The sequence below is a fragment of the Belonocnema kinseyi genome, chromosome 9 (assembly GCF_010883055.1).
Source record: "Belonocnema kinseyi isolate 2016_QV_RU_SX_M_011 chromosome 9, B_treatae_v1, whole genome shotgun sequence".
NCBI lineage: Eukaryota > Metazoa > Arthropoda > Insecta > Hymenoptera > Cynipidae > Belonocnema > Belonocnema kinseyi.
This window is the reverse complement of record NC_046665.1, coordinates 114,370,366-114,376,849: the sequence shown is the minus strand read 5'-3', so window position 1 is coordinate 114,376,849 and position 6,484 is coordinate 114,370,366. Positions and strand designations below refer to the sequence as shown.

At 21.6% G+C, this 6,484-nt stretch overlaps 1 protein-coding gene across 1 annotated transcript in view; it reads left to right on the top strand.

Moving 5' to 3' along the window:
* Positions 1-6,484, top strand: part of LOC117179769 (zinc finger protein 271-like) — a 35,284-nt gene that overhangs the window by 20,629 nt on the left and 8,171 nt on the right. The window lies entirely within an intron of this gene.

Sequence of the window (6,484 nt, the reverse complement as noted above, 5' to 3'; positions counted from 1 at the left end):
TTTATAGGTTGTTTAGTTAATTTTTTCTTCGAAAATTAAACCGTTAAATTTTGTAGCATAGAGTTGATTTTTCAACTAAATTATGGAATTTTCAAACAAAATAAGTTATTTGTTAACGAAATGGTTGAACTTTCAATCAAAAAGGATAAATTTTCAAGAAAATAGTTGAATTTCAAAAACCAATCTGTCAAATTTTGAACCTAAAGAGTGAACTTTTAACCAAATTGATGAATTTTTAATAAGAACAAAATTAATTTTCGACAGAAAATTAACTATTTGTTTAAAATTAGACTTTTTTATTTTTTAAATTCAACTGAAATATTTCTTGCTTGAGAATTGAAGTATTTTTTTTTAAATTCTTTTTTTTTCTAGAAATTAATATTTTTTACAGCTAAGAAAGATGATTTTTCAATCAAAGGGTGGAATTTTTAAACAAAAAAAAATTATTTTTAACTAAATGGTTGAACTTTCAAGAAAAAATTATAAATTTTCAGGAAAAGGATTGAATTTCGTAACCAATTTGTCAAATTTGTAACCTAAAGGGTGAACTTTTCACCAAATTGAGGAATTTTTAAACAAAAAAATTAATTTTTGGCATAAAATTAACTCTTTATTAAAAAATCATATTTCTGTACTAAAAATTCAACCGAAATCTTTTTTTTAATAAAAATTAAATAGTTTTGTCAAGAATTCGTCTTTCCGGTTTTTAAATTCAACTATTTTGGTGTAAAATTCACTTTTTGTTGAAAATTTGGTCTTTTTGGTTTTAAAATTCAACTGAAATATTTCTTGCTTGAGAATTGAACTATCTTTTTAAAAATTCGTTTTTTTAACTGCAAAACAATTTTCTTAACTGAAATTTTATAGTTTGTTTAGTTAATTTTTGATTCGAAAATTCAAGTATCAAATTTGTGGAATTTTTAAACAAAAAAAAATAATTTTCAACCCAGAGGTTGAACTTTCATGCAAAAATGATAAATTTTTAAGAAAAAAGTGATATTTTAAACCATTCGGTAAAGTTTTTAACCTACAAAGATGTTATTATAACCAAATTTATTAATTTTTAAACAAAAAAATTTTTATTTTAGGGAAAAAATGAACTATTTGTTAAAAATTTACATTTTAGTTCTGAAAATTCAACCTAAATCTTTTTTGTATAACAATTAAACAGTTTCATCGAGAATTCGCCTTCCGGTTTTAAAATTCAACTATTTTGGTGTAAAATTATCTTTTTGTTGAAAATTTGTCCTTTTGGTTTTAAAAATCAACTGAAATATTTCTTTCTTGAGAATTGACCTATATTTTTGGGAAATTCGTTTGTTTTATTGGTAATTAATTTTTTTAACTGAAATTTTACATTTTATTTAGTGAATTTTTTAACTGAAAATTTAACTGTCAAATTTTTTAGAAAAGAGTCGACTTTTAAACCCGAAACGATAAATCTTCAATAAGAATGTCAATTTTCAGATAAGAGAGATGATTTTTCAACCATATAGTGGAGTTTTTAAACAAAAAAATTAATTTTCAACCAATTGGTTAAACTTTTAAGCAGAAATGATAAATTTCCATAAAAATAGTTGAATTTTAAACCAATCGTTTAAATTTTTAACCTAAATGGTGAACTTTTAACCAAACTGGTGAATTTTTAAAAGCAAACATTTTTATTTTTGGCATAAAATTACCTATTTATTAAAAATTTATATTTCTGTACTGAAAATTTAACTTGAATCTTTTTTGGATAAAAATTAAATTGTTTTGTCGAGAATTCGTCTTTCCGGTTTTTAAATTCAACTATTTTGGTGTAAAATTAACTTCTAATTGAAAATTTGGTCTTTTTGGTTTTAAAATTCAACTGAAATATTTCTTGCTTGAAAATTGAACTATCCTTTTGAAAATTCGTTTTTTTTAACTGCAAATTAATTTTCTTAACTGAAATTTTATAGTTTGTTTAGTTAATATTTTATTCAAAAATTAAATTGTCAAATTTTTTAGAAAAGAGTTGACTTTTAAACCCGGAAAGTTATTCAATTTTCAGCTGAGAAAGACGATTTTTCAACCGAAATAAATTATTCTTTAACCAAATGGTTCAAATTTAAAGCAAAAGTTATACATTTTCAACAAAATGGTTGAATTTCAAACCGATCTGTCAAATTTTTATCCTAAAACGGTAAAATTTCAACCTAATTGATTAATTTTTAAACAAAAACAAAATAATTAATATTTGGCAGAAAATTATTTATTTAAAATTTGACATTTGGTTTTAAAATCTAAATAAAATATTTCTTGCTTGAGAATTTAACTATATTTTTGAATAATTCGTTTTTTTTTGTTGTTTTTTTTACTGAAAATTAATTTTTTCAACTGGAATTTGACAGTTTAGGTAGTTATTTTTTTATTCGAAATTTCAACTGTCAAATTTTTGAGCAAAGGGTTCTTTTTTAAACCTAAAAAGATACATTTTTAAGAAGAATGTCAATTTTCAGGTTAGAAAGATGATTTTTCAATCAAATGGTGGAATTTGTAAACCAAAAAATTAATTTTCAACCAACTGATTGAACTTTTAAGCAAAAATGATAATTTTTTAAGAAAACAGTTTAAATTTAAACCAATCTGTCAAATTTTTATTCTAAAACGGTAAACTTTGAACCAAATTGATTAATTTGTAAAAAACAAAAAAATAATTAATTTTTGGCAGAAAATTAGATATTTGTTTAATATTTAACTTTTTGGTTTTTAAAATTAAACTGAAATATTTCTTGCTTGATAATTGAACTATCTTTTTGAAAATTTGATTTTTTTTGGCTGGAAATTAATTTTTTTAACTGAAATTTTATAGATTGTTCACTTAATTTTGTATTCGAAAATTAAAATGTAATTTTTTTTTAGCAAATTGATGAATTTTTAAACGAAACAAAAATATTTTTTGACAGAAACTGAACTATTTATTAAAAAATCATATTTCACTTTTTGTTTGAAATTTGCCCTTTTGGTTTTAAAATTCAACTGAAATATTTCTTACTTGAGAATTAAACCATACTTTTTAAAATTATTTTTTGTTGTTGCTGGGAATGAATGTTATTAACTGAAATTTTATAGTTTATTTAGGTAATTTTTGATTTGAAAATTCAAGTATCCAATTTTTCATCGTAAAGTTGACTCAATTATTAGCTAAAAAAATATGATTTTTCAACAAAATTATGAAATTTTCAAACAAAGTAAATCATTTTTTAACCAACTGGTTGAACTTTCAAGCCAAGAAGTTTAAAAATGGACTTTTTGGTTTTGAAATTCAACTGAAATATTTCTTGCTTGAGATTTGAACTATTTTTTGTTGTTGAAAATTCATAATTGATTTAAAAATGTCTGTTTAAATAGAAATTATATCTTTTTTGGATACAAATTAAACAGTTTGGATGAAAATTGGTCTTCTTGCTTTTAAAATTCAACGGTTTTGGCAGAAAATCAACAATTTTGTTAAAAGTTCACATCTTTTAAAAAAAACTCCGTTTTTTTTTAATTCGTCTTTTTGTTATAAAAATTAAACTTTTTCTGACAGAAAATTAAATTTTGGGTGAAAATTCATCGTTTTGGTTTTAAGATCAACTGAAATCTTTCTTTTTCTCTGTTTATAGGAAATGATATCGTTTTTGGATAAAAATTGTACTGTTTGGTTAAAAATTCTTTTTCTTGGTTTTAAAATTCAACTGAATTTTTTTTTTTTTTTGCTTGAGAATTGAACTACATTTTCGAAAATTCATCTTTGATTTAAAAATGCCTCTATTTTAGTAGAAATCTCATCGTTTGGCAATAAAAATTCAACTGTTTTGGCAGAAAATTAATTATTTGTTAAAAATTCACATTTTGGTTTCAAATTTCAACTGTTTTGGCAGAAAACGAACTTCTTTGGAAATTCATATTTGGTTCTTGAAAAATCAACTAAAATTTGTATTTGTTGAAAATTCAACTTTTTTTTAATTTTTATGTTTTTGTAGAAATTTCATCTTTTCGGAATAAAAATTTTAATGTTTTGACAGAAAATGAACTATTTGTTAAAAATTAACATTTCAATGCTGAACATTAAACTTAAATCTTTTTTGCATAAAAATTCAACAGTTTTATTGAGAATTAAATTTTCTGCTTTTAAAATTCAACTATTTTGATGTAAAATTAACTTTTAAATTCTTTTTGGGTTTTAAATTTACCTGAAACATTTCTTGTTGGAGAATTGAAATTTTTTTGAAAATTCCCTTTTTGATTAAAAAATTTGACTCTTTCAGTAGAAATGAAATCTTTTATAGATAAAAATGTAACAATTTTGTCTTTTTTGTTTTAAAATTGAACTGTTTGACACAAAAATTAACTGTTTGTTAAAAATTTACGTTTCGGTTGCGAATTCGTCTATCTGGGTTTGAAATTCAATTATTTTGGTTTAAAATTAACATTTTTGTGAAAATTCGTCTTTTTGGTTTCAAAATTCAACTGAAATCTTTCTTGTCTGAGGATTGAACTATATATATTTTTTTTTAATTGAAAATTCGTCTGATTTAAAAATTTTTCTGTTTTAGTAGAAATTATATATTTTTTGTTTAAAATTCATATTTTTGGGTAAAAATCTAACAGTTTTATTGAGGATTATTCTTTCTGGATTTAAAAGTAAACTATTTTGATGTAAAATTAATTTTTTTTAAATTCCTTTTCTTTGTTTTAAAATTCAACTGAAATCTTTCTTGCCTCGGAATTGAACAATTTTTTTGGAAAATTCGTCTTTGATTTTAAAAAAACCCCGTCTGTTTCAACGCATCTTTTTTCAATTCAAGAGTTTTGTTAAAAATTAGTCTTTTTGGTTTTTAAATTCAAGTGAAATAATTCTTGCTTGAGAATTGAACTATATTTTTTTTCAATTCGCCTTTCATTTAAAAATGTTTCCGTTTCAGTAAAAAAAAATTCTACTCTTTTGGCAGAAAATGAATTGTTTGTTACAAATTTGTTGCAAATTTAACAGCTTTGTTGAGAACTCATCTTTCTGATTTTAAAATTAAATTATTTTGATGTAAAATTACCTTTTTTAAACAATTTTGTTTTGTTTTAAAATTCAAGTGAAATAATTTCTTGGTTTATTTTTCAATTTTCTATTGAAGAATCAACAAATTTAACCCTTTGTGAGATCATTTTGGGCTCTGAAGTATTTTTTTTTATCTTATCAGAATTCCTATTCTAGAATTCAGATTTACTTTCTTGGTTTTTTTATTTATTTTTTATTAAAATAAAAAATATTTTTTAAATTTCTTTGATTGAAAATGACTTCTTTTTCAATTGAAAAATTAATTATTTCATTGTTTCTCGAAAATCAATTTTTTTAAATAGAAATTTAATCTTCTTGGATCCAAATTCGTTTCATTAAAAATTTTACTATTTTGTTGAAAATGCATCTATTTTGTGGAAAATTGATTTTTTTTCAGTAGAAAATTCAACAAATATGTTAAAAACTCTTTTTCTGTTGTTAAAAATTTATTATTTGAGTTAAAAATTAATTCGTTTCTTTAAAAATTCAACTCTGGTTGAAAATTCGTTTTTTTTTGTTGAAAATGAATTTTTTTAGCCTGAAATTTAATTATTTCATGTTTGGTTAAAGATTTATCGTCTTTACTTGAAAATTTATCTGTTTGATTGTAAATTTAACTATTTCGTTGGAAATTCATTTCTTTTTTTTAATTTGTCATTTTGTATTTCTTGCAAATTTAACAGCTTTTTTGAGAACTCATCTTTCCGATTTTAAAATTAAACTATTTTGATGTAAAATTACCTTTTTTTAAAATTTTTTTTGGTTTTAAAATTCAAGTGAAATAATTTCTTGGATTATTTTTCTATTTTCTATTGAAGAATCACCAAATTTAACCCTTTGTGAGATCATTTTGGGCTCTGAAGTATTTTTTTTTTTTGATCTCGTCAGAATTCCTATTCTAGAATTCAGATTTACTTTCTTTGTTTTTTTATTTATTTTTTATTAAAATAAAAAATATTTTTTAAATTTCTTTGATTGAAAATGACTTCTTTTTCAATTGAAAAATTAAGTATTTCATTGTTTCTCGAAAATCAATTTTTTTAATAGAAATTTAATCTTCTTGGATCCAAATTCGTTCTTTTTGTTAAAAATTTTACTATTTTGTTGAAAATACGTCTATTTTTGTGAAAAATTGATTTTTTTTTTGTATAAAATTCAACAAGTTGTTAAAAATTTATTATTTGAGTTAAAAATTAATTCGTTTCTTTAAAAATTCAACCCCGGTTGAAAATTCGTTTTTTTTTTTTGTGTTGAAAATGAATTTTTTATCCTGAAATTTAATTATTTCATGCTTGGTTAAACATTTATCGTCTTTACTTGAAAATTTATCTGTTTGATTGTAAATTTAGCTATTTTGTTGGAAATTCATTTCTTTTTTTTAATTTGTCATTTTGTATTTCTTGCAAATTTAACAGCTTTGTT